Genomic DNA, 7,791 nt, shown 5'->3' with positions numbered 1-7,791 from the left:
CTTTTTTTCTTGACACTGTCCACAAAACAGTCCCCAGCACAAGGGAGGCCCCCTCGCCCTGCTCTCCGGTGCTGTGAAGGAGCCATGATGTCCCAGAAGGATTCTAGCCCCATGCGAGTGCCGTCTGCGAATGGTTCCCCTGGAGCATCACGTCCAGGAAATATCCAGAGGTGTTTATTGTGGACTGGAGGTGGAGAGACGCCCGGTGGACAGAAAGCCATGCCTTCTAGCTTCCAGGTGACATACTGGGAACGAAGAATGTTCCGTCGGGAGACAGCTGAGAAGGTAGGGTGGCCAGATTTACAAGTGAAAATATAGGATGCGGTCAAATTTCGGTTTCAGATACACAATGAATACGGTGGTATTTGGGATATGCCAAATAATTACTCGTGCATCTGAAACTCAGATTTAACTGGGCCGCCTGCGATTTATCTGGTAACCTATGACATGGGCTTGCTCTGCTCCACTGCTCTCTGTCCTTCCCGGTCCCTGTTCAGGCACAAAGGAGCCAGGTCACCAATTGCATTCATTTCTTTTCCCCCGGTGGTGATGGCAGCATTTATGTTAATTGGAAGGCATGGATTGGAGGGGTTTTATGTCAATACCGCCCCCCAAAAAAATCCCTATCAGCATGTCATCCCCTAAAGCCACATCAGAAAAATGTGTAAGAGCACCTAGTGCGCTTGTTATGGTGCTTCAGCTTCAAAACCAATCCCGAGGCCCGTCTTCCAAGCAGACAGCCACCCCAAGTCCCCCCATGTGGGAATTCTGGAGCCTCGCTGGCTTTAATCGACAGGCTTTTAGCGAGGCTCACTCAGACCAGTTAACCCCCATTTGTGCGCAACAGCTGGCAGGGCCACTGGACTGACCCCCTCCTTGGAGCAGAAGAATCATCTTCACAAAAGGCCATGTTGATGACGTCATCCCTCTGCTGACAAACCCTCACCGGAAGCTGATGTGGCTGTCATTACAAATTACCCACCTGGCTCTCTCACTTGTCCTTCAGGGCTCCGCTGAGCTGCCCTTTCTTCTAGCAGGGCTTTTCTCATCCTGACCCACCCTACCCCACTTCTCTGAACCAGCCGAGGGCTTAGATGCCCTGTGTGTGCCTCCGGGGCACCTTGGAAACCTGCCATCAGAGCTGCTGTCCCCCCATGGTCTAATTTCGTAGTGGGCATATCTGCATCTCTCACTAGACTTTCAGTTCCTTGAGGGCAAGGAGCCTCCCTGTCCATCGCTGTGCCCAGTGCCCAGCAGAGACTGCCTGGAGCCAAGGTTCAGGACAGGTTTGCCAAATGACGGACAACTGAGAGAGTGAATGAACAGACAACGGGCGAATCAATGAATGAATGCGTTACAGAGGGTTTTGAATGACTCAGTAGAACATTTATGATATGTTAGTACATGAAAAATTCAGGGGAATGGCCTTTATGCAAAAATACACACACACACACACACACAGACTTTTTTAAATTACTGAGTAAAAGGAAGAATCTCATGTGCAAAAGCAAGGACAATATACACTGGTTCCCCACACACAAGGTCAAAGGCACAACGTTGAATACATGTAGCAGCCGTTGCCTTTTCCAGGATGTCTGGGCCAGTCAAGTTCAACCGCTAAGGACTGCACAGTTGGCTCATGGGTGGTGGTCCTGGGTATTCTCAATGGTGCCCGTGGGTCTTGTCCCGTGGGCGCTTCTTTATTTAGGGTGGAGGCCAAGCACACAAAATCAGAACAGCCATGGCAGTGCCACAGAGGTGGACGAGAGGAATAGTGTGTACTTTCCAGCTTCCCAGCCTCAGCTCGTCTTTTGCATTTACACTTCCCTCCTTTTGGGGAGAATTCTGGATTCTGTGTTGACTAAACAGAACAGTTCTGGGTCCCTGCTTCCCTCTGCTGCCTCCCTTTTCAAGCCTGAACCAAGCGGCCCAGATCCTTCTCCCACCAGCAGGGTGGTGCAGCCAGGGGCAGGCTCGTGACCTTGGCTCGGCCGATAGGACATACGTCCCCAGAGACAGCTTTGTGCCAGAGGTGGCTGTGCGGTGGGCCTACGTGGCTGCAGCGGCTTTGTCTCTGCTCCTGCACTCTCATCCCAGCATAGTTCTTGGCTTCCCCTCAAATCTGTCTGCCCCCGTATTCTTCTTAGAAACTTTCTCTGCCTTTGTTGCAGAAAGTAGCCAGAGTCAGTTTCTACTAATTCTAACCAAGAACCCGGAGGAATCCATAGGCAGCCAGTCAATATTCAAGCCATCCAGGAACCTCCTGTGAGCCCAATTACGTGCTCCGAGGCCTTGCTGGTTCCTGGCAACTCCATCCTCCTCTCCCAACAGCCCCAGGCTCTGGTCCTCACCCAGAGCAGCCCCCGTGTTGTGGACTGAATGTGTGTCTCCTCCAAAGTACTTATGTTGAAGCGCTAATCTGCAATGTGATGGCAGATTAGGAAATTGGCCTCTGGGAGGCACTTAGGTTTAGATGAGGCCGTGGGGGAGCGGGCACCATGATGGAATTAGTGTCCTTCTGGCAAGAGGAAGAGACAGTGGAGCATCTTCTCTCTGCCGTGTGAGGACACAGTGAGAAGATGGCCATCTACGAGCCAGAAGGTGGGTTCTCACCAGAGACTGAATCAGCTGGCACCTTGACTTGGACTTGCCAGCAACCTCCATCGCAATGAGAAATGAATGTCTGTTGTTTGTGGCCACCCAGTTTATGGTATTTTGTTTCTAGCATGCTGAGCTGAGGCACCCCAGGTCTACTGTCCCAATCTGTGATGTGGACGCAGCTCTTATCCTCAGATCTGATAACCACACATCTGTGTCCATCGGAAGGTCCATTCTTAGCAGGATTTTCCTTGTGTCCTTGTAACCTGCTCAGCACCCCAGTCCTTCAAGGACCTGCCTTGGTCTCATAGGCCTGTCACAGGCTCCCAGTGAGAACATGGGCCCTGCCCCTTCCTGTTATATATCCGGGTCCTGTGACTTGTGCTTTTCCTACCATGTCACCCCGGGATCCCGGCTCCTTTTATTGCTCATCTTGTGTATTTCACCTTCGATTGTTTACTACTGGCCCATTTTCTAGATGTTCCATGTACCTGCAATACTGGACGTCCCCAGCATAAGCTTCCCACACCTCCAGTGTCCACCTCCCCCTACTGAGCTATGCAATCTCCCTTCTCCCCTCGGTGCTCTGCTCTGCCAGAAATGGTGACCCCATTGCTTTCCCTGCAGAGCCTGGTAAGGGAGATGCAGTGACTCTGCAGGATACCCCAAGAGCAGTCACGTGAAAGCCGTGGGTGGAGGCTGCAGTGCAGTGGAGGGGGTGGGGCCTCAGGAAGGCCGAGAGGGCCTACGTGAACCTCCAGGACCACAGTGGCCCATTTGTTATCTCTTCCAAGAGCCAAAAGAACCAGGGCCTTAGAACTAAGGTCTGGATGCCGCCCTGAGCCCATGGCTGACCGCAGGGACCAGGGACGTGTAGTAGGTCAACACCTCACTCTCAGTCTGCAAAGGTGAGGCTGTGTCCCAAGTGGGCATCGCAGGCTGGACGGGGAAGACCCTGAGCCATGACACCAAAGGCTTTATCTTCAGGGGCTGTGTGACCTTGAACATCTCTCATCTCCTTTTTTTTTTTTTTTTTTTTTGCTTTCTTTTTAATTAGAACACAAGGAGTTTAGATCAGAAAACAAAGCTGAGACTTTGAATAATAATCCTAAGAATGATGAGAGTATCATCTATTGTGTGCCTGCTATGCGCCAGGAACTTCATGAACATTATCCTACTTAATTCCATCTAACCATTGTCCCATTTAACTTAATGATACTCAGCATCTTTATCCCCATTTCACCAAAACGATGGCTCCTATACCCAGAAAATATATGGATGCCTCCACGACTGTATAAAACCAGAGTGAAATTCTGACAAGCTAAACTGTCAGGAGCAAGGGAACCTGGCTGTGTTCATCTGATTGCACTTCAGGTCACTTAGTCCCTAAATGGATAGCCGAAAAACTACTAATTGGTAACTGATCAAATTATCTTGTTAGGAAGATAGATGACTACGATTGCAGCAGGGAAAAAAAACCCCAGCGTTGAACAATGTAATTATATATGTGGGTGAGATCCAATATTGTCACCCCGTGAGTGTGTAGAATTTATATTTTGGTTCCTGAACTATTTATCTCTAAGGATTGGGTTTTTGAGTATTAACATCTCTTATGGGAAAAAAATGAAAAAACAAAAACACCCCATGAAGGCAGTTATGAGGTGTGAGAAGGGCTGGACAGAGCAATCCCCCAGGTTCCCAAGCTCAATACTTTTGATCCTTTTAAACACGGAGGATTCATTGATTTGTCATTGGTCCAAAAGAAATCCAATCCTTTGGCTTGAGGATACAGACATAAAATCGGGTTCTCGCTGCAAGAGACAGAGAAGCATATTCCAGGGTTAGTGCTGTCTTACTGTACATGAAGGAAAGTCAGCACAGAGAGGGTAAGAGGCTCACCGGCCGTCGCACAAGGGGCTGGGGTCAGAGCCAGGATTGCACTCCACCTCCCAGACATGTCCTGCTGGGATTTTCACGTAAGAAACGTTCGTGGTCTCAGCTGGGCCCACTTCCTAGACCTGCCCTGCAGTGTGCAAAGCCCTCACTTGCTTTGGTGCCTTTTTGCCCACTCTGCCTGGAAACAACTATTTGTTCCTCAAGTGTCAGTCACATGACCCTTGTCTGAAGCTTCTTTTCCCTTCTGTGGTCAGTTTCCTGACCTTCCCAAGGCCTAGAAGACAGCCTGGCTTTTAACAGCCATTCATAATGGTTGGTGGAGGGAGGAACAAATGCAGGGTGGAAATTGGTATCACAGGAAGTTCCCATATGGGGACCACACCGCCTTTCTCCTGTATTTTGCTCTAAATGTCATGTCTCTGACTTTTATGTAAGGTTCCTACCAGCCATATGATGCTATTTCTGTGTTTCCTGCGAAACATCTAACTCGAGATATTTCATGCAGAGTTTAGAACTAGGAAAAGTCTGTCTTCCTTGGGAAACTGGCATCATTCATTGCTTTGGGCAATCTAAATTATGGAACATTGAGTTTCTCTCTTTGCTTTGGCCGCTAGGAAACTCAGAGCCTAGTTCCAAATCCAGTCACACAGCACAACTGTGCTGATGCTTGTTTGTTAAAACCACATTTTCTTATTTCAACTGCTAATTTATTAATCTTATTTCATGCTGGCTGTTTGAGCTGCTTATTATTATTTTTTTTATTGACAGATGTAGGGTATAAATATATCCGGTGAGTACATTTCCAAAATAACCTCATGGAAAATAACACTCTGAGCTATTTCAGGATTTATGATCTAGGTTACAGATTATCTGTGCGTCTGGGGATTCCTGATGATCAACATAGGAGAGACTGAGTCTTTCTATCTGAAACTATTTCACCCCCATCTCTGCCCTCACTGTGCAGCGGGAGCCCATATCTTTGCAGGTATCCCCAACTACACTGTGGGCTCCTTCAGGCTTCCATGCCTTCTGCCTCCCCACCCCCAACCCTCCTTGGTCCACAGTGAAGGTTATCCGAATGGACCTGCCAAATCCCTACAGCTTTCCAGAGTTCTTTCTTTAATGCTTACAAGGGGCACATAGGAAAGGAAATAAGGTAAAAAACCCAAACACCAATTATTATCATTTCTTATTAAGTTTGGTAGAATAATGGGTTTCTGAACATTTTGTAAAAGGTTCTTCTCAGGCTGACCACAAATTAACTCTTTAGTCTCTCTTCTTCTGCCCTTTCTCCTGTTTCTTCCGTCTCCCACACATCAGTCCTATAAAACTTTTCTCTGTCTTCAAACATGGAATGACCTTTCCTCCATCTCTTGCCCAGGCCAACTCCTATTCATCCTTCACAACCCCAGTGAAAGGACTTCTCTTTCTGAGAAACCTTCCTTGATCTCCTCATACCTGCATGTGGTCACTTGTTCCTTTCGTTCTTTTTAGTGCCCCCGTAGAATCAATGTTTACATGTGCTTTACTGGAGCAATTAGCCCACTGTATTGTGAAGGATGACAGTTTTCACTTGAAGGAGTGGCTAGTTAAGCTTATGACTTCTTGGACTTGAACCCCAGAACTGCCGTTTAGGAGCCACGACTTTAGGCAAGTTACTCCATGGCTCTGAGCCTTAGTTTCCTCACCTGAGAAATGTGGTAACAAAAGTGTCCGTGCATACTGTGTTTCCCTGAAAAGAAGACCGGGTCTTATATTAACTTTCGCTCCAAAAGGCACATTAGGGCTTATGTTCAAGGGATGTCATCCTGAAAAATCATGCTAGGACTTATTTTCCGGTTAGGTCTTATTTTGGGGGAAGCACGGTAGGAAACTGGCAAAGTAAATAAAACCAAGTGCTAGGATGGTACCTGGCCTAGAACAAGTTCTGGGTCAAGATTAGCTTGGCTTTTTATCTTTTGACTCTTTAGAATGGGCCGTCCTTTATATTTATGCTACCTTCTGTTGTTTTTTTCTAAAGGACGCCTAGTGAGATTTTAGTAAATGATTGTGGAGTGCGTAATTGAATGAAGGAGTTGGATTATGTTGTGTTATTTCTTCTCCCAGGAGATTTTATTTCAAGAAACGGTCCTCCTCCTTTCCTTCTAATACTGTGTTTCCCCGAAAATAAGACCTAGCAGGACCATCAGTTCTAATGCGTCTTTTGGAACAAAAATTAATGTAAGACTAGGTCTTACATTAATTTTACATTAATTTTTGCTGCAAAAGACGCATTAGAGGCCGGCCTGGTGGCTCAGGCAGTTGGAGCTCTGTGCTCCTAACTCCGAAGGCTGCCAGTTCGATTCCCACATGGGCCAGTGGGCTCTCAACCACAAGGTTGCCGTTTCAACTCTTCCAGTCCTGCAAGGGATAGTGGGCAGCACCCCCTGCAATTAAGATTGAACACGGCACCTTGAGCTGAGCTGCAGCTGAGCTCCCGGATGGCTCAGTTGGTTGGAGCACGTCCTCTCAACAACAAGGTTGCTGGTTCGACTCGCAAGGGATGGTGGGCCGCGCCCCCTGCAACTAGCAACGGCGACTGGACCTGGAGCTGAGCTGCGCCCCACACAACTAAGACCGAAAGGACAACAACTTGAAGTTGAATGGCACCCTCCACAACTAAGATTGAAAGGACAACAACTTGACTTGGAAAAAAGTCCTGGAAGTACACACTGTTCCCCAATAAAGTCCTGTTCCCCTTCCCCAATAAAATCTTAAAAAAAAAAAAAAGGTAGGGCTAGTTCAATGACATAAGCTGCAAAATGCTACAAGATGGAAGGAATTACAAAAAAAAAAAAAAAGACGCATTAGAGCTGATGGTCTGGCTAGGTCTTATTTTCGGGGAAACATGGTAGGTGACAGAACACAGCCCCCTTGCCACGCCAGGCCCGGGAGATGCCTCCTGGAGAGGAAGGAGCTGCACAGCACTTTGGATGGATACCTCATCCTCCCTCCACACCTTGGGGAAAGGTGCTGGTGAGGACCTCCCACCTAGATCCAGGAGATGAGCTGGTTCCAAGGGCATTGCCCCTTAAGCCAGCAAGTTCAGAGAATTCTAGCAGAGCTGGGCCCCCATGAGGGGACAAGCCACTGACCCCCAAAAAGGGAGGACAGAAGGGACATGGAAATGATTTGGGGGTTTAGCTGCAAGAGAGGCTGGTGGGTTTCCCTCCCCCTACCCCACACCCCCACTAATGAGCCTTGCTGGATTCCACTGGACTTAGGACCCTCAGGAACCAGGGACCTGAAGAGGAGCTA

The sequence above is a fragment of the Rhinolophus ferrumequinum genome, chromosome 6 (assembly GCF_004115265.2).
Source record: "Rhinolophus ferrumequinum isolate MPI-CBG mRhiFer1 chromosome 6, mRhiFer1_v1.p, whole genome shotgun sequence".
NCBI classification, from domain to species: Eukaryota; Metazoa; Chordata; class Mammalia; order Chiroptera; family Rhinolophidae; genus Rhinolophus; species Rhinolophus ferrumequinum.
The sequence above is the reverse complement of the archived record's forward strand: the minus strand, read 5'-3'. Positions refer to the sequence as shown.